Genomic DNA, 24,638 nt, shown 5'->3' on the forward strand with positions numbered 1-24,638 from the left:
GAGAGTGGGTTGATTATCACCAGGCCATGATTGGGTTGATCTTCTCTGTGACCCTGCAATCCAAATCCTGAGGTCTTCACTAGGGTTATTATGTGCCCAATACCTAGACTGGAGTTTTGCATGCAGCTTTTATAGAAACAGGACTAAAGATTACTGGTATTTTTGGTTTGCAAATTAAAGCCTAGGGGGTCATGTCTATTATCTTTATTAGTTCAGGGACATTTATGTTGAGAGTTTATACCTCCTATTTTGTTGTATGTGTCATTTCTTTCTAAAAGGATCCATGCCAGATGTTAGATTTCACAAGTATTTTCTGCTTCCCTCCCATCCCTATGTGAGGTCATAGAAATGAAACATAGAAATGACGGCAGAAGAAGACCAAATGGCCCATCTAGTCTGCCCAGCAAGCTTCACACATATTTTCTCTCATACTTATCTGTTTCTCTTAGCTCTTGGTTCTATTTCCCTTCCACCCCCACCTTTAATGTAGAGAGCAGTGATGGAGCTGCATCCAAGTGAAATATCTAGCTTGATTCGTTAGGGGTAGTAGCCGCCGCAATAAGCAAGCTGCACCCATGCTTATTTGTTTTACCCAGACTATGTTATTAGCCCTTATTGGTTGTTTTTCTTCTCCCCTGCCGTTGAAGCAGGGAGCTATGCTGGATATGCGTGACGTATAAGTCTTCTCCCATGCCGTTGAAGCAGAGAGCCATGCTGGATGTGCATCGAAAGTGAAGTATCAGGCACATTTGATTTGGGGTAGTAACCGCCGTAACAAGCCAGCTACTCCCCTCTTTGTGAGTGTGAATCCTTTTTTCCACATTTCCTAGGTCAATAGTCTATCAATGAGAACTAGCAGGGGAAATTTCCACATCACCTGAATCTCTTAGAGTAATACTAGCTCTGTTTAATAGTTTCTAGCAAGACTGTATTCTACAGCTTTGCATGTTAGATCTTTTTGAGAGGTTATGGGACCTACATTAAATACCAGTTACAACAGAGCCTATTTTCAAGGCTGGGCACTGCCTGAAGCTCTATTAAAGGTAAAACATTATATAAATTATTTGAATTTTCCTGTCCTAAAGAATATGACCATGTGGATGGGTATACTAGTTTAAAGTTATGGATGTGAAAGAATGGAAAATTGATAGGTAGCTATGACTACTCTGTTTGAATGATATGTGTTGTGACATTTGTAGAGTCTGTGATATAAATATATATTTTTGCTTAAGCCTGCCTCTTATATATTTCTTCGCAGTCTGTATATACTGGATGAGCTACAGGAGTACTGCAGACTAGGCATTCTGTCTAACAGTGGGAAAAATGTAGATGGCTGATAAGTACAATGGTGTTCTGTCCCTCAAAACCCCTCCTTCTCTTTTTCAGTGCTGATTAAAAACCACCATCCCTAGCACACTCCATAATTACAATGTGTGTACTCAACTGCCCCTTCACCCTGTGTTAATAATGATCCCTATGTGGAATCCCTCTACCCCCTGTGAGTCTTTAATCTTTCTTCTCTCAGCCATATTACAGTAAACATGTGTTACAAAAAAAAATTTTTTTTACACAATCCTGAGTGGCTCCCTGGGTCCCTGAGCTATGTTGAAATAATGAAAAAAAGATTGCAATGGAAATGTAAGTAATATGTTTTTCTATATGTGTTGGATGTCCATGTAGTTGCACATCACACCTGTGTGTGGAGATGGTGATGGTGCTGCAGATCTTCATTCCAATGTTGATGCTGCTGATGGTGCCACAGCTCTTTGGCTTTGCAGATGGCTATTCCTTCTTGCCCATTGGAAGATTTGGTGAAGGTGAAAAAAACGAAAAACCTGAACTCATAATAAATGTCCACAATTATAAAATTGCCACTCTCATTTTGGTTTTGAAGGGGAATTTTCCTAAGTACTCTCCCCATCCCCCTCTTCCCCCTTCCCCTCTTCCTCTCCTCTTCTCCTCTTCTCCTCCTCTTCCCCCTCCTCTTCCCCCCCCTCTTCCAACCCCCTCCCCCTCCGTCACTACATATACAATAAACACACCACTTGAAATGGAAAACTTTTCACTTTGACAAAAATATGTACAATATAAATATCATTTTTAAAAAGTTGGGGAGGGGAGCACTAGGGACAAAAAATATTTGCACAAATACCCCCCCCCTCCCCCCTCCAGGGAGTTAGGGAGGCAGGGACGAGGTAGGATACTCAAGACCATGGCATGCGATTTCCCAGGACCCATACAGATGTCCCCAGCATCTGTATGGCTCTGAGAATGGCATCCATGGTCCTCAGAATCCTCCCTTGGAAGGCATGCATAGCCCTCAGCCCTGCTTGTACCCCCCCCCCCCCCCTCCTCATGCACGTTCTAAATTTGCCTCTAGTTAGAGGCTCATCATTGAGAGAACGTGCTCCCAATGCTGAATCTCTGGGCTGCTCACATGGGAGGGGGACACAGAGGAAGGAGAGGACCATGGATGGCTGCATAGGCTGGCCCGTTTGTGTCACCACATTCCTAACTCCCTGGGCAAAACAGGGAGAGGGCCCTACTTCTGGAGGAATAGGAAGAGGCGCGGGTACGACTCTTCAGCTGGAGATGGCTCCATTTCAGGATCTTTCATGGCTGGGGAGGGGGGAGAATCCGAATCTCCCCATCCCCATGGTGGCTGCTGCTGGTGCGGGGGCTGGGCCTGGTCCTTCCTCATCTTCTTCAGGTTCTGGAGCATGTTAAAACAAAAGCAGGATCCAGAATGAAGTATACAAGTGTGGAAAAACATGTAACTATATATGAACATTGCCCATTAGTATGGACGATTCACTTACCACCAGGCCCAGCCCATCAACACAAAGCCACTATAACAACCTCCTCTTCTTGAGGCGCAGCCACTGGGCCTTCTTCTTCAGGTCCTCTATCTATAGGAGAGAAATGGGAAAACTACCATGAGTGTGCTTTGTATGTGGTAACGGGACTTCCATACTGGTATATGACAATTATTGCAATAACTACATTTCACCTCCATGAAGAACCACGATACTCAACTTCACTAGTCATGCAGCTGAGGGAATATCCTGGTGCATTCACATCAATCCTGCAACTGACCATCACTTATGCCTTCTCTATGCATTGTTAATTAATTGCTCTACTAATGTCTGTGCTTCTCTAGTCACTCTTTGGCTAACACCCATGCATGTAGTTTTTCTTGTTACCATCTAGGAGCATGCATGCTAATGAATAAGGGATATAGTCAGCTGGGCATAAGAACATAAGAACATGCCATACTGGGTCAGACCAAGGGTCCATCAAGCCCAGCATTCTGTTTCCAACAGTGGCCAATCCAGGCCATAAGAACCTGGTGAGTACCCAAAAACTGTCTCATGCACAGTAATTGTGACTACCCTGAAAAACTGACTACCTAGCTGCAAGCCAGTCCTGAGGGTGCAATGTATTGATGGTCATAACAGCAGGAAATCATTTTATATTCCACGGGAAACTACCATCTCTTCCTTACAGCATTTACATTACAGTAAGGCTTCAACCATTCCATGTAAATCTGGCCAACTACCTTTGTTACCTATTATAACCTCATTGTAGCTATGATCATCCATAACAATAATCCTAGGTGTTAACGGTACCATGAACATACATAGCCATATAATATAAAACTCAATAGTGGCCACTGGCATTACCTGTCTTTCACAACCCACCCCTCCCCCACCCCAGTGTTCCCATGTGCAGTAGCTTAATAACTATAAAGACATTCAACTTACACCATGGCAGTGGGAGGCATATTCATAGAATTTGTGCTGCAGCTGGTGCCAGGCCCTCTGTAGCTCATGAAAATGTATTCTTCTGCCTGGAATTGGGAACAGGTGGTGCTCATCTGCCATCACCAGAGACGCCAGAAGAGCTATGTCTCTGGTGGTGAAACTGAGCTGTCTCTCCCTTGTGGCCATCTTACTCGCACACAGTGAAGAGGAACAGGAAGTCCCACCCTTGCGTTTCCGTGCGCGCATGCGAATATACGCGCTCCATTGCTTGGCGCGCAAGCAAGGCCGCACACTGCACACAAGGGATGCGCGAAACTTGCACCCGAAACATATGCATATTTTGCATAGCCCACTCACACATGTGCGAGCATTGCAAAATACGTGCCCCTTGTGACACAACATACCATATGCACGTTTATGGCTGCACACGCGCATGTTTTAAAATCTATCCTTTAGTGAGTGAATTGTATCAATAAATATTTATGACAGATGAATACCTTTTAATTGTTTTTTAAATACAGTGTGTCTACCAATATATAATTTTATATCTCCTGAAAAGGTGTACATATTAGCAAAATTGCATGTGTAATGTTTTTAAGCAGGCTAAATATATTTCCTTGATGATTAGCAGTAACATTTGCAATAGCTAGAGGAGTTTTGGGAGGCTCATCATTTTTATTAAGACACAGCAGCCAAGTAGGGATATAGACAACATCTGCTAACTTACCAAATATTTTTTAATGTCCAGTATAATCCTTTTAATATTTAGGTTCTAAATCTGTACGACTCTCTCAGGGATTGTGAGACTAAGGGCCAGATGTCCTGAAGGGTTTTTCTTATTTTGTGTCTATGAGAAAAATTCTTAGTACACAGTCCAGTGCATCATTTATATGTCCTATATGTGAGTTATTGGCTTATAATAACCTGTAACCCAGGCTGGAATATACTTTTCTGACTGTTAAACAGTATCAGGCTCAACATTCAGTTGTGATACAATTGAATCATGATGTGCAAGAGAACCCTGTTGCTTCTATTCATCATATGGATGAGTATCATTTTACAGGCATAAGGAAAATACGTGAGAGATATTTCACAGGCCTGTAGGTTACTGAGGTATGTACCCCAAACAAATGATACCTATGGAATAGCAACATGTAGACTTTATTTAGTGTCTCAATCAGTTCAATCAGCACCAGTAGAGTTGTATAATTGGCTCCCTAATCTAGTTTCCTAGAAGGAGGAATTCCCAGGGTGTGGAAGAAAGTTTTTCAGTAATGAGAATTCTGCCTTGTATATCCAATACTGAGCTCATTCTAGAGCTACACCAGGCAGTGGTCAGATTTTCTCTTCTGCTGCCTCATTCCTTGTGGATTCACACCAGTTCTCTGGGTTATACTCCCCTATCCTACTGTGATGGGGCTATGCCAGTCACTAACATTATTCCTATGTGATTTTTCTATCTAAGATCAGTAGGAGGGGGTTTGACATTTTTTATTCCTCTCAGTGCTGTAACCCTGCCTTTTGGGAAGATAGGTCTTTTTTTTTTTTGGGGGGGGGGGGGGGGGGGAGGTATTGAATGTTGGAGCATGCCAGTGTTTCAGAGGGATATTGGGCCAGGAGCTAAGGAGAAGGAAGGAGGCTAGAGATTCCTCAAGGATCTTAAGGCAGCAGGATAGGAGATTTCCCTAGGATCTTAAAGCAAGGTGGTTGGAAAGCTGGAGATTCTCCCTGGATCTCACAAAAGGCAAGTCAAGCATTTAGCAAATAGGTTTTGAGCAAGAGATTTTTAGAGGATGTTTGGATTTTGACTGACCAGAGTCTGAGGAAAGAGCAAACCCCCAGTGTCCCAAAGGACTGGAATCAGAGATCTTTTGACCCCTTCGACCAGTTAACAAATTGGGTGAAGAGAAGGATATAGACTTTTGAGCCAGAAAGTCAAGAGACTTGTATTTTTGATAGTTGACTTATAGTTGAAGATTGTAACTTGTTGAATTCCTCTTTTGGATATTTTGTTTGGGGACTTGTCTGAACTGGAACAATACTCTAGTTATCCCACCCCCACTGATGAGGATATTTTCAATCCGAATAAAGGTAAAGAGCAAAAGAATAAGGATGAACTGAGAAACCATTTTATTTTTATTAATCATTGGATGTATGTTGATTCTTATTTTTGTCATATTGACCTGGAACCTCTTTAAGTTACAATAAAGACTAGGGATGTGAATCATTTTTATAATGAATTGAAATATCATACAATATTTCTTAATTTGTTATATATCGGTTAAAAACTAGAAACAAACACTTTTTCCCCGAATTTTCATGAAAATCATTTTTCGGGTTAGTGCGTGCTAACTCATGTTAGGGCACACTAACAAAAAACCATTTATTTTTGTTATTTTTTGTTACTTTTTGTTATTTTTTGTTAGTGCACTAAGCCGAAAACCGATTTTTCATGAAAAAAAAAATGTCGATCTGCGGGAAAACAAGGTTTTCCCATGGCCAGACAAACCCAAAAGCGGGAACGGTCTAGCTTTCCTGATTGGGCACGTGATTCACATCCCTAATAAAGACTATCTTTTATTTGAACACCAACTACAGACTCCAGTATTTTTATTGAGTTTCACTCAAGTGTGGACTTACTGGGGTGGATGGTAGGGATGTACGTTCGTTTTCAATGAATGTGCAATCCGCAACGCAAAAGTCCCTGTTCATTTGATTCGTGGGTTCGTGAAATGCATGGTGATCCCCCATGAATAAAACATATCATATTAGTTTCATTCTTTTGGTTCGCAGTGATTTCTTAGCGGCCATTTGAAATAGGAGAAGGCCATGTGGGAGTATCCATAAGACAAACCAACCCTTTCCTGTGAGTCATAAGTGACCTCACAGCCCTGTCATAGAGTGGGTCAGACAGGTTGGCAAGGAGATGAGAAAGCAACCTATTAGAGCTAAGCATTTTTCTAATATAGCCAATCGCCACTCTCACTCAGTGCTCTGTGATGCTGTCCCTGATGACGCTGTCCCTGATGACGCTGTACTATTTATACCTTAAGCACACAATGTGTCATGCTCTTTCTTTGCAGGGGTGGTCTGGGGAGGCGGTCCGAGGATGGTGGCTTTACTCAGAACTAGTCTGAGTGTCTCAAATCTGTATTCAGTAGCTAGCTACTTTGATAGAATTTTCCATTGAAAAAGATATTTGTTCATTTTTGCTGCAGTGCCAGCCAGCCAGGCTTTTTTTTGGCACTTTTTTAAATTGAACTCAGACGGTCTCTCTGTCTCTCCCACTGAGACAAGCTGCTAGCAGTGGCATTTTGATGCTTATCTTACCCCCCCTGGGGTAGGTAGTTGCAGGCACAGGCAGGGTGTGGGTAGGAGATAGTGTGAGTTGGTATTTTCAAACAAGAAGCAGCATCACTAGGAATTGTGCTGGCTCAGGCTTCCAGTCAAGTCTTTTCTATGCTGTTTCATTGTTTTGTGCAAACAGAGCAGTCTCAGTTGTAGTGTACATCAAGGCACTGCATCATGCATCTTTGGGCAGTTTTGCAGATTCACATATATTGGAACAGTGGTGCTCTTTGAAGCCAAATCCCCAGTAGGCCTCTTTTGTAGTTACAAGTTTGGTGTGTGCACATTCAGCGATCCCAGTTATAGTGTACATCAAGGCACTGCATCGTGCGTCTATGGGCAGTTTTGCAGACTTACATAAATTGGGGCAATGGTGCTCTCTGATGCCAAATCTCCAGTAGGCCTCTTTTGTAGTTAGTACAAGTTTGGTGTGTGCACATACAGCTGTCCCAGTTGTAGTGTACATCAAGGCACTGCATCATGCATCTGTGGGCAGTTTTGCAGACTCACATATATTGGGACAGTGGTGCTCTTTGAAGCCAAATCCCCAGTAGGCCTCTTTTGGAAATAATTCTTTTAATTGAAATCCCTAGTAGGCAGTGACATTAAATCCATGATGTCAGGAAAGCTAGACTGGCAGAGGAGGCACTGGCAGAGGAGGCACTTCAAAAGGCAGTGCCAGTCCCCCATTAAAGTTAAAAAGGGAGCTGTTCCAATCTAAAATCTCTGGAGGGGCAGGCAGTTCCATCCAGAAAAAAACTGAAATTTAAAGATGATGCATCGCCAACACCTGTTTCTGACCCTGTAGTGTTGGAGGTGAGGGAAGGGGAGGCTGAGTCATGCAAGACAAAAGGACGAGACCCAAAAGCAGGAGTGTGACAGCAGACTTGACTTAGCATTGAAAATGTAGCACAGGCACTGTTTGCTTCTGATTCCAATGAAGAATCATCGGGTGTGGGATTCTCATCATCAGAAATGGAAGAAGTAATAGCTAAAGAAGGTTTAAGAGGATCAGTTAGTTCTGTCTTAGCCTCTACTTCAGTGCAGAAGGGGAGAGATGAAACTGATGATGATGAGGAGGAGGAGGAAGATCAGTCAGTGCAGGCACAAAGTGTGACTAATACCTCTGGCATTGCTTCTCAGGGTGCACCCACTACTTCATCGAAGTGCCAGTATCCACCCCAAAGGCTATAGAGATGGTATCACGAAAGAAATCTGCAATCTGGAGCCACTTTAAAGTGACGGAGGACCCACATTTGCTCAGTGTAATCACTGTGCCAGGGCTATTAACAGAGGCAAGCAAATGGGGCATCTAATTTTGGCATGATGCATCATATGCAGAAGCAACACCCAACAGTACTGCCATCTGGGGATGGTGGAAGTACCAGTCAGGGGACCCCTTTTTCCAGGCAGCATAAAATGGTAGAAAAGGAGCAGAGTCACCCCACACTCTCAGCTCCTTCTAGCAGTCAGGTGGCAGGTCAGCAGACCCCTGCCATGTGTCAGAAGCGACAACCCACCTTGGAGGAAATGGGGTGGTGTTCGGTAACGCTATCCTGAGGAAGGAGGCAGGCAGCCTCAAAAGTTGTAACCAGGAGCATTGGGGAAATGATTGCCCTTGATGTCCAGCCCTTGCAGATAGTGGGAAATGTGGGTTTCAAGCATTTGCTGAAGGTCTTAGTTCCAAATTACAAAGTCCTCTCCAGAACCACATTTAGCAGAAAGGTCATGCCCAGCCTGTACAACCAGTGTCACAGTCACATCCAAGCGCTGCTAGCTAAGGCAGAGGGGAGTGTGCATTTCACCTGCAATATCTGGACCACACTGAATGCTGCACACTCTTACCTCTCCCTGACAGCACACTGGTGGGACCTGGCAGAGGCAGGGGCAGGCAGCAGCTCTATTACTGAACAAGTATCAGGGTGGAGGTGGGCTTTACTCCACACCCACCTGATGGACGAGGCCCATACCTCAGCCAATATTCTAGCATGCATCAGACAGATGCTGGTGGGCTGGCAGCTACACCAGCAAGACAGGAATCTTCAGGCAGGGTTCTTTGTAACAGACAATGGTGTAAACATGGTAAAGGCAATATCCGATGGAGGCTTTCAGAACATCCGATCTTCTTCACACACTCTGCACCTCGTACTGAAGTCATCTCTGGGGTTGGAGTCCAATCACCAAGAGAATGAATACCTGCACACATTAATACACAAGTGCAGGAACATAGCAGCGCACTTCCACAGAAGTGTGAAGGCGGGGCAGGTTCTCCGAAAAACGCAGACTGATTTGGAGATGCCTCACAAGCATCTCATTCAAGACATTGCCACTCGGTGGAATTCCACCTATATGATGCTCCAGAGGTATTACGAACACGGAGGCGCGGTCACTTCTGGCGGGAGAAGTGAGCCCTTGGATCGCCACGCCACTCAGGGATGAGCCCCGAGAGCACAGTGAGAGGTAAGCTGATGAAAGCATGGGCAGGCAAAGAGCAGAACAAAGCTGAAATGAAGACAAGGAGACTGAAGATCTAATCCTCTACCGGACCTGCATGCCTCAGGAAGACCAGCAACACAATGATGGTCAATGAACAGTCCTCCGACCATTCCAAGCCCTTTCTGACCTGCTGCTGTGTGACGGCAATAGGCGGCAGACTGGACAGTGGACAAGGGTAGACAAAGACCTTGAAACATGGAAGATTCTGGACAGACTTAGGTGAGGACACTGCAGAAGAAGACGTAGGATCAAGGCACTGTAGACGAAGACGTAGGATCAAGGCACTGTAGATGATAACGTCAGGATCAAAGTGTTGGGTTGAGACTGCGACGCAGCTCAACCTGCACAGCCCTCCCACGGGACAGGTTGCGGACCACGCTGGGCTCGAAGCAGGCTCTAGATGAGGTGTGGAGTGGATGAGACTGGAACATGGCGAAAATCCTGAAGAGGCCTGCACCGGGGCATGCCCTACATAGCCGCCTGTGGCTGGTCATGGACCACGCTAAAACGGAGCAGGTTCAGAGTCTTAGACATGGATGGACGCAAATGCAAGGGGCTGCAAAGACAGGGAGAGGATTCAAGCTCAGGATACAAGACACAAGCTTCTCAGAGAACTCGAGATTCAAGAGACAAGATTCAAGCAGAAGCCTTCTAGAGGCTTGCACTGTGGAGGAGAAGATGGCCTTGTACCATGAGTTGCCCTACACAGCCAGCCCGTGGGCTGGTCACGGACCATGTCAATGGCATGCTGGGAACGTAGACGTCAAGGCCACAGCGATCCAGGCCATGACTGCCTCGGGACAGCTTCAGTGTTGACGGCCACCAGACCACATTGGAAGGCAGTGCAGCAAGGGGTAAGTGGGTGGAGAGGCCTGCCCATGGAATGGGCTCCATGGGCAGGAATCATAACATCCTCCTCTTCAGTACGCCAAAGCCATGTTGCCCCTAAAAAATCATCTATTCTGGAACAGGCTAGAGAGAAAGCAGCTGGCAAGAATGACTCTCAGCCCACCCAAGCAAAGGAGACACCAGCACAAATGTCAGTGACACGATATCTCACAGAGCCCACAGAGGATATACAGACAGATCCGCTGGCATATTGGGCACACAAGTCCACTGTCTGGCCACACCTAGCCAACGTGGCTCAGCGATATCTGTCATGTCCACCAACCAGTGTGCGCAGTGAACATATATTTTCAATGACAGGGTGTTACGCTCCGTTGGCCGGGAGCGCTAGAGGGTGAGAGATGTGTGCCCCTTTGTGGTAAGTTGGGCCTCGTCCAGGGTTGGAGATGTCCAGGCCCCTGCCGACTTGCCTGCCTTAGTGAGACCAACCACACAAGGTTGGTCTCTGTGTGGTCTTCCGACTACTCCACACTCTTTCGGAGTTGCCACTGGGTAGCGACAGAGGTGGCAGGCCAAGTAGGAGATGAGGGCAGACTAGGACTGAAGCTTGAAGGCTGAGATGAAGACTTCAGGACTCAGGAGTGGAACTCAAGGCATCGACAACAGGAACGAAAGACATCAGGACATACGGAAAGGCGAACGGATGGAAGCTCACCCATAGAAGGCATCTGGAAATAGAGTAGATGGAGGCTCAGGGCATCAGAAACGTCTGAGGCAAGAATATCTCTTACGGACCTTGGGAAATCCAGATGAGATGAAAAGGACTTTAAAGACTTGGACGAAGACAGGTGTGCACTGTTCCTCAGGGCGCCCTACACAGCCCACCACAGGGTGGACCCACGTGGCTGGTCATGGACCACTCTGTCCTCTGCGTGCCCTTCACAGCCCAAGGAGGCTGGTCATGGACCACGCAGGAGCAGGGCTGGCTCAGGAAAGGAGTCCAACTGACCAAGTCTCTAATGACCGGAAACAGGAACCGGATGAAACGGATTTACCCTTGGGGTGGCCATATAGAGAATTTGAGGAGCTGGAACATCAAAGGAACCGACATCAGGAAGATCAGGAATGTAAGACCTCTAGCCATCTAGGACATCAAGCCTTCTGGAACATCAGGACAGCAGAGACGGAGGACTTTGGGAACATAAAGACATCAGAGACGGAACGAAGAAGGATCCCTTGTAACACTGGAACACCAAGCAAGAGCACGAACATGAAGTCCAAGAGAAAGGAGAAGCTCCTCAGAAGACTGGCTCTTGCGAAGGCACTGGAGGAATGACTGAAAAGCCCTTAAGCAGGGCTAAAGAGGGAGGCTCCCAGATGATGTCATCAGGTGGAACCAGGAGGACCCCACCCACACTGTCCCTTTAACAAGGGAAGAGAGCCATGGGCCTGCCCCATAGAAGGATCAGTGAGGAAGTCTGCAGAACCCTGGACAGTGGCCCGGCAAATGCTGAAGCAGGGAGGAGCCGGAACTGCCGTACAGGCCCCAATGTCGAAGGTGGAGCAAGGCGGCGTCCCTGCCGCTGCGGAGCAAGCCTCCAGGCCTATCAGGAGGCAGCGTGGGCAGCAGCTCTAGACCGCGAAGAGGACGCCAAAGTGCATGGCTCCTGCTGCAGTGAAGAAACAGCATGGCAGTGCAGGGGCAGCTTCCTGTCACAATGGAGAAGCCCGGCACAGCCGGGGAAGGTCCAGGCAGCTGCGACCTCCGAGCTGCGAAGATAAGAGGCAGCTCATTGCTCCAGCCATGGGCCACATCGCAACTCAGGGGATATCATGAGCCCTCACCGCTCAAGGCTGGCACCAGAGTTGATGGAAATGCTAGTGTTTTTGAAAATAAACATGCCTTTGCTTGGGTTTCCAAATTTTCCCTGTGAATGGCAAGATGAATAAAAGCAATTGAAAACCTTGCAGCAGCTCCAACTGCCTCCGATGCTCCAGATAATATCAGCACATGTACGTGACCTGAAACACTGTGCCAGTCTGTCCACTGTCCAGGCCATACGTCCCTTCAAGGGCTTGACCTCAAACGCTGTGCCTGTCCATCCAGGCCTTACATCCCTATCTGAAATGCTGTGCCAGTCTGTCCACTGTCCAGGCCGTACGTCCCTACAAGGGCCTGACCTCAAACGCTGTGCCTGCCTGTCTAGCTTGGAGCTTGGATATTTCATCTGCTCAATAGTTTTCATGACCTTTATAATATGGGCCATTTTCCCTAAATCTTTTTTAGGTGCCAACATTAATGTTTCTAGTACTATGGAAAACTGGTGATAGTTGTCCTCTAGTTCATCCTCTGTGTTCCCGTAGTTTGCAGAGGCAATGTAGGGTATAAAGTCAACATAGGTTAATATTGTGGATTTGAAATTGAGTAGCAGTTTTATTATTTCTGAGAGCTCTTCAAGTTCCTTTGTCATCAGCTGAATTGCATAAGTACAGTTAATAGCTTCTGGGTATTCACTAGATGCCAATGGAACTACCACACTCTAGGGGCCAACCCATTCTAGGGAGCCCTTTTCTGCGCAAACGAAAGGGAACTCTCCCCAGGTGTAGCCAGCCTATCTCTTAGTACCCGTTGACCCATTTTGAACCAGAACTGCTGTTCACATGGAAACCTCCTCCACGTCAGCTTCCACGCTTGAAGACTCGTGCTCCACTCTAGGGGCCAACCCATTTCAGTGAGCCCTTTCCTGCACAAAGCAAAGGAAACTCTCCCTGGGTATAGCCAGCCTATCTCTTAGCACCCGCTGACCCATGTTGAACCAGAATCGCTGTTCACATGGAAACCTCCTCCACGTCAACTCGCCATGCTTGAAGGCTCATGCTCCACTCTAGGGGCCACCCATTTCAGGGAGCCCTTTCCTGCACAAAGGAAAGGGAACTCTCCCCGGGTGTAACCAGCCTATCTCTTAGCACCCTCTGACCATGTTGAACCACTGTTCACATGGAAACCTCCTCCACGTTGACTCACCAGGCTTGAAGGCTCGTGCTCCACTCTAGGGGCCAACCCATTCTAGGCAGCCCTTTCCTGTGCAAAAAAAAGGGAACTCTCCCCGGGTGTAGCCAGCCTATCTCTTAGTACCCGCTGACCCATGTTGAACTGCTGTTCACATGGAAACCTCCTCCACCTCGGCCTTCAAAATTCTCTTTTGTATATCTGCTACGTCCACCAGATTATAAAGGCCAGCGAGAGGTCTCTAGACACCAACGGAAACACCCCACTCTAGGGGCGAACCCATTCTAGGGAGCCCTTTCCTGCACAAAGGAAAGGGAACTCTCCCCGAGTGTAGCCAACCTGCCTTGCCCCTATCAAAACCACATGGACCAGACTACCTCCGCTCTGCCAGCCTGTCTTGCCCCTATCAACTTTCTGCCACTCTGCCTTGCTGCCATACACCAGACGACTCACTCTACTCCTTGTGGTGTTCTTGCCACTATCATGGTTCCTCAGTGTGTTGGTGCTACTCTTTCTGCTGCTTTGTCCCTTTATCGGCGCCTTGTGGTTTTTTCTTTCTGCTTGCTATGTTCCCCCTTCATTGTGCTGTAGGATGTTGATGCACTTGACATATCATGCATACTGTATTTTTACCATTGAAAATATCTTTGTACCAGAGTGTTCCCTTCCTGTATAGCCTGCCTTTGACTGTGGAAATATATCTCTTACAATCCCTCCTGACTGAGCTCTAATTCCTACTTTTTTCCATGTGTATTCTTATCCAGTCCCTCTGGAGAAGGCAGATGTCTGGTTTTGGCCAAGTTATGTAACATACAACAGGCTAGAAACATCTCAAATACTTTAGGTGGGTTGTACAGGAGGCAACCCTCAGATCTGTCCAGACAGCAGAAGCATGTTTTGAGTAGGCCAAAGGTTCTCTCAATGACTGTTCTGGTCAGCCATTGGGCCCTGTTGTATCACACCTCTGCAGCAGTCTGTGTTGTGGTCACTGGGACATTGAACCAGGTTTTGTGTGATTAGCATCTGTCACCTGTAAGGGAGAAGACAGAGGAGACAATTAAGATAGGCTTTTACAGTTTAACAGCACATTAGGTCATTAGGCTGAGTCAGTGCAGTCCTCCTGGACAAGCAGACCACCTAGAAATGAGGTAGATACACAGAAGAGGTTAGTTGGAATATGGTATTAGCACAAAATGCATTCCAACCTAGAAGCTAGCCACCAGTGATGCAGCCTTCCTGGAAGCAGTCATAAATTCCTGACTTCGAGAGGATGTAGGCATCATGAGTAGATCCAGGAAACTTGGGCAATACATCCAGGATGAAGCCCTTAGCCTCGCTGATCACCTGGAAGCCCTTGCAGATGCAGTACATAAGAACATAAGAACATAAGAAAATGCCATACTGGGTCAGACCAAGGGTCCATCAAGCCCAGCATCCTGTTTCCAACAGTGGCCAATCCAGGCCATGAGAACCTGGCAAGTACCCAAAAACTAAGTCTATTCCATGTAACCATTGCTAATGGCAGTGGCTATTCTCTAAGTGAACTTAATAGCAGGTAATGGTGGCCTCATCTTCCTCTGGTGTCTTTACAGGGATGTGTGTGCAATCAATAGCTCCTAGGCCTGAGAAAAAGCATGCCACTTGATAGAAATTGGACATGATTTGTTCTTGCTGCTGTCTTCGCTGAGGGAAGGATATATACTGGCGTGCTCTCCTTAGCAAGACAGGCAAGACCTGATTGATGCACATGGAAGTGGCAGACTGGCTGATGCCAGCCATGATCTCAAGAGGAGTTTAGAAGGTGCCAGTTGCAAAAAAAGGCTAGAATAGTGGTGAGCCTGACATGTACTGGCAAGGCATGGCCCCTCTGGCTGGTAGATTGTAGGTCCTGATCTAACTGCTGGCTTAGATAGAGTATAGTTTCCTTATTAAACCTGAACCTGCACATGACTTGCTTCTCTGAAGATCTAAAAACTGAGTCCTTGTCCTGTTGATCCTGTGTGCAGGGTACCTCCTCCTCCTCCTCCTCCTACTCTTCTTCTCCATGCTCTCTTTCTCCTCATTCTTATAGCCCTGAATATCCATATTGTATTTAGGGTCAAATAGAAATTAAAATCTCACCCACTGTCTCACAACTTTCAATATATTCCAGATACTCCCCATCCAACCCCCTACCCTCATGGTGACTTAGGTCCTTGTTAAGTCCAATATGTTCCTCTAACCCCCAGTCGAATGCATGAGGTTGCATGTAGCAACCTGATTGCCCCAGTCTATCCCTGGTACTCTCATAGCATTCCCCCAAGTGACCCTATTTCTCCCTGTTCCCACTGTGTATGGCCAAGATTTTCCAAGTATCCTCCAGTTATCCCAGTCAACACCGAGGTTTCTCCCTCCTACCCATTTGGGCAGTTTCTGTTTCCACTTGGTGGGAGAAGGTCACCTCAGAAATGCGAAATCGCTATGCAAGAGTCTCTTGTGGCTGTGTGCGTAACCGAGCTGCAGCAACTGTACGTGTTTAGATGCGCACACCTCAGAGCATAAGATGCCTTTCAAAATACATCAGTCCAATAGATATCAAGATATATGGGGACCTTACTGGGACTGGCGGGGTAGACTGTCATTCGTTTTAGTTTTGTATTTTTTAGTTACAACACCTGCCTATGGGGATGCTTTTGTATAAAGCCTGATGTGTTATTTGTTGATCTCTTTTTTCATGTATTTTTCCAGTGTTGACTAAGTTTTGAAAAGTTACAAATAAAGAGTTTTAAAAAAAATACATCATTACACACACATATGCATAGCCACGCTGTGGCCATGCCCCTAACACGTCCCTTTTTATGCATGTTCTGTTGCTCATGTACACGCATATACGCATATACTTTGCCACTTTTAAAATAAGAGGTGTGTACCCTCAGCTCATATACTTGCATGTAAAAATATCGTGTGAAATACAATGGAGTAGTACCAATTTACAATGGAGTAGTACCAATTTACAATGGAGTAGTACCAATTTGCTCAATGAAGATATTACAGTGATACTCAACGGTAGTGTATTCTATATCACAATATCTTTTGAAACAACTTTTAAATTACCTTATGTTTCTACTTTTGAAAGATTCAGCATGATAGAGGAATAGTCTAAGAAAAATCAAGGGCCCTTAAACCCTTATTTTCATACTACAGTTTCCTGAAAATTATTACTAGATTGAAAATATACAAGTAATGGACTGTAAATAAGGATCAACAAAAGTCAATTTTACATGATGGAATCAAATAAATATGCTCCACAGGATTCTGGAAACTAAAGTCCAAGGCTTTAGTTTTCATGAATATAAATAAGAAGAAGATTGATTTCTGCCAGATTTTATTGTCTTTACATTTGTTAAATTGAGAAAAGATATTTTTTTTTGCTGATGAAACTTAACTTTGGAACTCTATGCACTATATCGCAGTGTCTCATAAGAGATGTCCTGACTGATTAAGAATTGGAATTTTACAATGCCAACTTGAGGATTACAAGCAAAGAGTGATCCTAGGAATGGCAGCCAAAGTTTCATGAATCACGAAGTGTAGCCTAGGGCTGTGCTATAAATAATTTCACCCTGAAAGCAAATTTCAATATGGCATATTTTTACACTAAGTCACAAATGTAGGATGAGATCACATAAACGTAATGCTCATATTTGGGCTGAAGATTTACTACAGTTTGCAAGAAATATATAAACACTAATGGAGAAAGAGCATTTGATTAATAACTAATAGTAATATAAAGGTGTGCAGTGATAAAAAATGTGCTTTTGTTTTTTGGTTCATTTTCAAGAGGTATTTTCCCCATGAATTTTGGTTTGTAGAATGTTTAATTTCTTTCATTAGTATAAAAAGAAAACAAATCAAACATTTAAAGAAGGAAGTGACACAAAAAAATGAAAACGTGGCCATCCAAGGCCTCCAGTCCCATTCCTTTCACCAATCCCTCTCATCCGGAAAATTGCAGGGGTCAGCATCCCACTCAGCCTCCAATTACCTGATCCGGTGATGATCTGCAGGTGAGGCCTAGGCCCAGGCCGAAGCCTTGGCCTTGTGTAGACCAAGGCCGCAGTAAGTTGCCACAACCTCAGCCTCAGCCTATGGAAGGCCAACTCTTCAATCTCGGCCTAATCCAAAGACTGAGCCCAGGCCTGATGCCCTGACCTAGGTGCAGAACCAATCCCAGGCCGGAGGCTGGGCCTCGATGCCAGGGCCTCAAACCGGATCTAGATATGATGCCAGGGCCTAGCCATGAGGCCAGCTGCTGATGCCTGGGCCTTGGCCTATGGTCAGGTCCAGGCTTGGAACCCAGGCCTCGCAGCTCCATCGACATTGTCCTATTTTTTTCTTCTTTAAACTGATGCTGTGCTCTGGGACCACACTGGAGTTAATTAAATCCAGCACATTCAACCCAGTGGATGATATTGTACATTAAAATGGTGTCATGCGCTGGAGTGAATGCGCTGGAGTTAATTAACTCTTGCGTGACCCCAACACATGGCATCAGAAGAAAGAAGAAATAAGAGGATGGTGCCGACAGGGCTATGAGGCCTGGGCTTTGGCCTTGGACCTGACCCTAGGCTGAGGTCCTGCCATCAAGACCTGGCCTCTGGGCCAGGCCTCAGTTTCAGGCTTGGGCCTGAGCTCTGGCCTAGGCTGAGGACAAGGCATTGGGACCCAACCTCTGGGCCAGGTGCTGGCATTGTGCCTGGATCCTGGCCAAGGCAGAGGCATCGGGACTCAGCCTTTGGATTGGGCCCAGGTATCAGGACCTGGGCTGGGCTGTGGTGACAGGCCTGGGCCTGGGCCACAGCCTAGGCCAAGGTTCCAGTGTCGAAATCTAGCCTCTGGGCCAGGCTCCAGTATCAGACCTAGGTCTGGACTCCAGCCTTGGCCAAGGCCCAGGCATTGGGACTAGTCCTGGCCCTCTGATACCTGACAGATTTTTATAATCTGGTATGGTTGTGGACCCTGGATTGTAGTGAGAGCTGACTCCTCCCACAGGGAGGAACCCTGTGGGGACTCACTATGATAGGCGTGGCCTCAGCTGAGATGGACACAGAAGGAAGAGACTTTATTAGACTGGAACATGGGTAATACCCACTGAGTGGAATGAAGACACAGTCTAGAGTAGTAAGGTTGCTTGATGATGATACCCCTGGTAGTGGACTGCAGAGTGGGGTATGCCAGGAACTCATCTCCCGATGACACACCTCAGAGTAGATCCGGTAGTTCAGAGAGGTGCAGGAGGTCAGCAGAGCATGGTAGATGATGGTAGTCACTCCAAAGTGTAGAAGAAGGTATCTGAGTTGAGCGCGGTAGTGGCCCGAGGCACTGGTACACCGGCAGTTCCATCAGCAAGATGGTAGAAACGAGAAGCGTACTCACAAGGCTGAACTAGGCTGGATCCCGAAAAAGGATAGATGGATTCTCCAGGCAAGAAGTCCCTCTGAGGATCAGATAGCCAGAACATGACAAGGCCCCCGAGGAGCTGGTACCTAAGGCGTTCTAAGTCCAGGAGTTCAGGAACGAGTTCAGAGTAGCGAAGACAAGCGTCTCCAAGAGGAGTGGAATAAGCAGGAAGGAAGTCCTTGCTAACTCCTAGGAAGCATGGGCTGAATGGATTAAATACACTGGCGGGTGATGTCATGTGGAGGGGATGCCCCTGAGGTTCCCGCCATGACGTGACTAAGAGAGGGCTTGGCGCGCACATGCACGTGTGCCCTAGGTAATCCCTGATTCAAGATGGCGGACGGAATCGCCCACGCCGTCCTGGGGACGCCGGGGAAGGTGGTGTTTGCAGGCTGAGGCCGCCATGGCTCTGAGAATCACTAGTGCAGGGAAAAGAGAGGTGAGCAGCAGAGGTCACAGCCATCTGCGACCGACGGGCGCAACAGTACCCCCTTCTTAGGGCCTCTCCCAGGGGGTTTCGGCTTCCTTGGATGAGTTAGATGAAATTGTCGAATTAGATCCTTGTCAAGGATGTTATTAACAGGCTCCCAACTATTTTCTTCCTGCCCATATCCTTCCCAGGATATGAGGTATTCCCATTGCTTTCCACATTTGCGAACATCCAAAATGTCATCTACTTGGTACGTGATGTCTTCTTCAACAGTAAGAGGTTGCGGGTCCAGAGTCTTTTTTGAAAACTCAGAGAGGACGAGTGGCTTCTAGAGAGATATGTGGAAGGCGTTGTGTATCTTCATGGAAGTGGGTAGTTGCAAGCTGTAAGTTACAGGTCCCAGGCGGTGGAGAATGGAGAAAGGCCCAATGTAGCGTGGAGCAAATCAAACAGATGGCAGCTTGAGACGGATGAATTTGATACTGAGCCATACCTTGTCTCCTGGTTGGAACTGAGGTGCTGCTCTGTGATGAGCGTCATAACATTTCTTGGCTCATTGTCCTGCCTTCTGCAAAAGGCCCTTGGTTTATTCCCAGAGATGATAGAGTTCTTCAGCCAAAGCCTGGGCTGCTGGAGATGAAACTGACAAGGGTATTGGTAGAGGAGGTAATGGCTGACGGCCATACACTATCTGGAATAGTGTTGATCCAGTAGCGGCTGATGGATGCAAATTCAGGGTGAACTCGGCCCAGTGGAGCCACTGCCCAGTCGCTTTGTCTGGAGTTCACATAGGAGCAGAGGAACTGTTTAAGTGTACGGTTCGTTCTTTCAGTTTGACCATTTGATTGTGGATGGTATGCTGACTTCAGGTCTAAAGAAATATCGAATTTCTTACAAAGAGCTCTCCAGAACTTAGCTGTGAACTATACACCTCTATCCGAGAGGTTTTTATTTATTTATTTAAAAACTCTTCTAAACCGTCGTTGAGTTAGATAACCATCACAACGGTTTACAAAAAGGCACGTTAAAGAAAAATATGAGTGGTATAGATTACAAATTAACCATGTGCCATCATAGAACGGTAACAATTTAGTGTCAAAAACTATGTGTGTCAGTTAAGCTTATTTGTTCGGAATGTATAATGCGGGTTTAATTTAACATTAAAATGCATTTTGTAGGTTAAAAGTAATAACTTCTAGTTTGGTGCGTCCTTATCATTCAACCGTTTTTCTCCTTATCTTTATCTTTGTAAAAAGCTTGTTTAAATAGCCAGGTTTTCAGATTAGTTTTGAATATTTTCAAATTTCTCTGCAGCCTTATTTCAAGTGACATGGTGTTCCATAGCACGGGGCCAGCCAGCAACAGTGCTCTTTCCCTTACTTGCGTAAGGCGTGCTGATTTGACAGAGGGGATGGTTAGTAAAGCCTTATTAGCAGATCTCAGGTTTCTTTGCGGTACATGTACACGCAGTGCAGTGTTGAGCCAGTCTCCTTTTTCATCATGGTTTAGTTTATGAATTATACATAGTGTCTTATATTGTTTTCTTTGTTCAATTGGAAGCCAGTGTAAATCAGCGAGTGGTCTTGTAATGTGGTCATTCTTTTTTTTGCCAGTCAAAATTCTAGCAGCTGAATTTTGTAATATTTGTAGTGGCTGAATAGGAGATTGTGGCAGTCCTAAAAGCAGGGAATTACAATAATCTGTACTTGCGAAGATCATTGCCTGTAGAACTGTGCGAAAATTGTTTAGTGTTAGTAGAGGTTTTAGTCTTCTCAGGATCATTAGTTTCGCGTATCCTTCTTTTATTTTCAGTGAGATGTGTTGTTTCAAGTTTAGCTTAGGGTTGATTATTACGCCTAGATTTCGTACTTTTAATGCTAACTCAACGGTTTGAATATTATTGATTGTGATTGTTGGTTGTATATGATCTATGTTTTTACGTTCAAGGTGTATGAATTCTGTTTTGTTGATGTTTATTACCAGTTCTGATTTAAGAGCTGTTTGATTATTTCAAGATACATATTGGCAAGTTTCATTGTTTCTTCAATGGTGTTTATAATAGGTAGCAGTAGCTGTATATCATCTGCATATATGTAATGTATGATTCCGAGTCCTGCTAGTAGGTGACATACTGGAAGTAGATAAATGTTAAAGAATGTTGCTGACAGGGCTGATCCCTGCGGGACACCGGTTTGTAGTTTGACTTTGTCTGAAAGTGTATTTTTAATTTGTACTTGAAAACATCTATTGTTTAAGTATGACTCAAACCATTTTATTGTTTTGTTAGTGAATCCAATTTCTTTCAGCCTGTTGATTAGTATTTTGTGATTTACTGTGTCAAATGCTGCAGAGAGATCTAATAGGTAATGGCTGACGGCCATACACTATCTGGAATAGTGTTGATCCAGTAGCGGCTGATGGATGCAAATTCAGGGTGAACTCGGCCCAGCGGAGCCACTGCCCAGTCGCTTTGTCTCGAGTTCACATAGGAGCAGAGGAACTGTTTAAGTGTACGGTTCGTTCTTTCAGTTTGTCCATTTGATTGTGGATGGTATGCTGACTTCAGGTCTAAAGAAATATCGAATTTCTTACAAAGAGCTCTCCAGAACTTAGCCGTGAACTATACACCTCTATCCGAGAGGTTTTTATTTATTTATTTAAAAACTCTTCTAAACCGTCGTTGAGTTAGATAACCATCACAACGGTTTACAAAAAGGCACGTTAAAGAAAAATATGAGTGGTATAGATTACAAATTAACCATGTGCCATCATAGAACGGTAACAATTTAGTGTCAAAAACTATGTGTGTCAGTTAAGCTTATTTGTTCGGAATGTATAATGCGGGTTTAATTTAACATTAAAATGCATTTTGTAGGTTAAAAGTAATAACTTCTAGTTTGGTGCGTCCTTATCATTCAACCGTTTTTCTCCTTATCTTTATCTTTGTAAAAAGCTTGTTTAAATAGCCAGGTTTTCAGATTAGTTTTGAATATTTTCAAATTTCTCTGCAGCCTTATTTCAAGTGACATGGTGTTCCATAGCACGGGGCCAGCCAGCAACAGTGCTCTTTCCCTTACTTGCGTAAGGCGTGCTGATTTGACAGAGGGGATGGTTAGTAAAGCCTTATTAGCAGATCTCAGGTTTCTTTGCGGTACATGTACACGCAGTGCAGTGTTGAGCCAGTCTCCTTTTTCATCATGGTTTAGTTTATGAATTATACATAGTGTCTTATATTGTATTCTTTGTTCAATTGGAAGCCAGTGTAAATCGGCGAGTGGTCTTGTAATGTGGTCATTCTTTTTTTTGCCAGTCAAAATTCTAGCAGCTGAATTTTGTAATATTTGTAGTGGCTGAATAGGAGATTGTGGCAGTCCTAAAAGCAGGGAATTACAATAATCTGTACTTGCGAAGATCATTGCCTGTAGAACTGTGCGAAAATTGTTTAGTGTTAGTAGAGGTTTTAGTCTTCTCAGGATCATTAGTTTCGCGTATCCTTCTTTTATTTTCAGTGAGATGTGTTGTTTCAAGTTTAGCTTAGGGTTGATTATTACGCCTAGATTTCGTACTTTTAATGCTAACTCAACGGTTTGAATATTATTGATTGTGATTGTTGGTTGTATATGATCTATGTTTTTACGTTCAAGGTGTATGAATTCTGTTTTGTTGATGTTTATTACCAGTTCTGATTTAAGAGCTGTTTGATTATTTCAAGATACATATTGGCAAGTTTCATTGTTTCTTCAATGGTGTTTATAATAGGTAGCAGTAGCTGTATATCATCTGCATATATGTAATGTATGATTCCGAGTCCTGCTAGTAGGTGACATACTGGAAGTAGATAAATGTTAAAGAGTGTTGCTGAAAGGGCTGATCCCTGCGGGACACCGGTTTGTAGTTTGACTTTGTCTGAAAATGTATTTTTAATTTGTACTTGAAAACATCTATTGTTTAAGTATGACTCAAACCATTTTATTGTTTTGTTAGTGAATCCAATTTCTTTCAGCCTGTTGATTAGTATTTTGTGATTTACTGTGTCAAATGCTGCAGAGAGATCTAATAGAACTAGAATGTAATGTGTTCCTGTATCGAAACCTCTTAAGATAGTATCTGATAAGGCTAAGAGCAAGGTTTCAGTACTGTAGTGTTTATGAAAACCATGTTGTGCTGGGTAAAATATGTTGTTGCTTTCAATGTGGTTTGACAATTGTTTTTGTACTGTTTTTTCAATTAGCTTAGCTAATAGGGGTAAGTTGGAAATTGGTCTATAGTTGTTATTTAGTGGGTCGAGGTTCTTTTTCTTAATGATTGGTTTGATTATGGCTCCTTTCAAGGTATCAGACATTACTCCTTCATCTAGTGAGAGGCTGATAATCTTCGTTAGTGTTGGTGTTATTGTGTTGGCTAGTTTTTTTTAGTTCTGTAATGGGAATGGTGTCTATTAGGGATGTGAATCGTTTTTTGACGATTTAAAATATCGTCCGATATATTTTAAATCGTCAAAAATCATTAGAGGCGATATTTAATAGGAATTCCCCCGATTTATCGTCAAAAATCATAAATCGGGGGAAGGGGGAGGGGAAGGGGAGGGCGGGAAAACTGGCAAACTAAAACATCCCTAAAACCCACCCCGAACCTTTAAAATAAATCCCCCACCCTCCCGAACCCCCCCCCCAAAATGTCTTAAATTACCTGGGGTCCAGTGGGGGGTCCCGTTGTGATCTTCCACTCTCGGGCGTCGGGCGCGTTGATAGAAAATGGCGCCGGCACTACCCTTGCCCTGTCATATGACAGGGCAAAGGTAGCGCCAGCGCCATTTTGGTTCCTGTTCCCCGACGTCACGAGCGTAGGAGATCGCTCCTGGACCCCCACTGGACCCCCAGGGACTTTTGGCCAGCTTGGGGGGGCCTCCTGACCCCACAAGACTTGCCAAAAGTGCAGCGGGGGTCCGGGAACGACCTCCTGCACTCGAATCGTGTTGCCGTACGGCCGGTGCCATTTTGCTGTACGGCAATATGACCATATGGCCGGCGATGATTCCCTCCCCCCCCCCCCCAGCCAAAATCGATCGTTAAGACCATCGATCACACGATACACATCTCTAGTGTCTATTACGTGGGTAGCGGGGTTCAATTGATTTATCCTTTTCTCGACTTCAACCTGTGATACCTCCTCAAATTCTGACCAATTACTAACATCTCTAGTGGGCATTTTAATTTCTTGTTTAGTAGTAATAGGGATTTCTTTTCTCAGGTTATCAATTTTTTCTTTAAAGAATTGAGCTACATCATTGCATTGGTTCTCTTGT

Source organism: Rhinatrema bivittatum, chromosome 1 (genome assembly GCF_901001135.1).
Source record: "Rhinatrema bivittatum chromosome 1, aRhiBiv1.1, whole genome shotgun sequence".
Taxonomy (NCBI): domain Eukaryota; kingdom Metazoa; phylum Chordata; class Amphibia; order Gymnophiona; family Rhinatrematidae; genus Rhinatrema; species Rhinatrema bivittatum.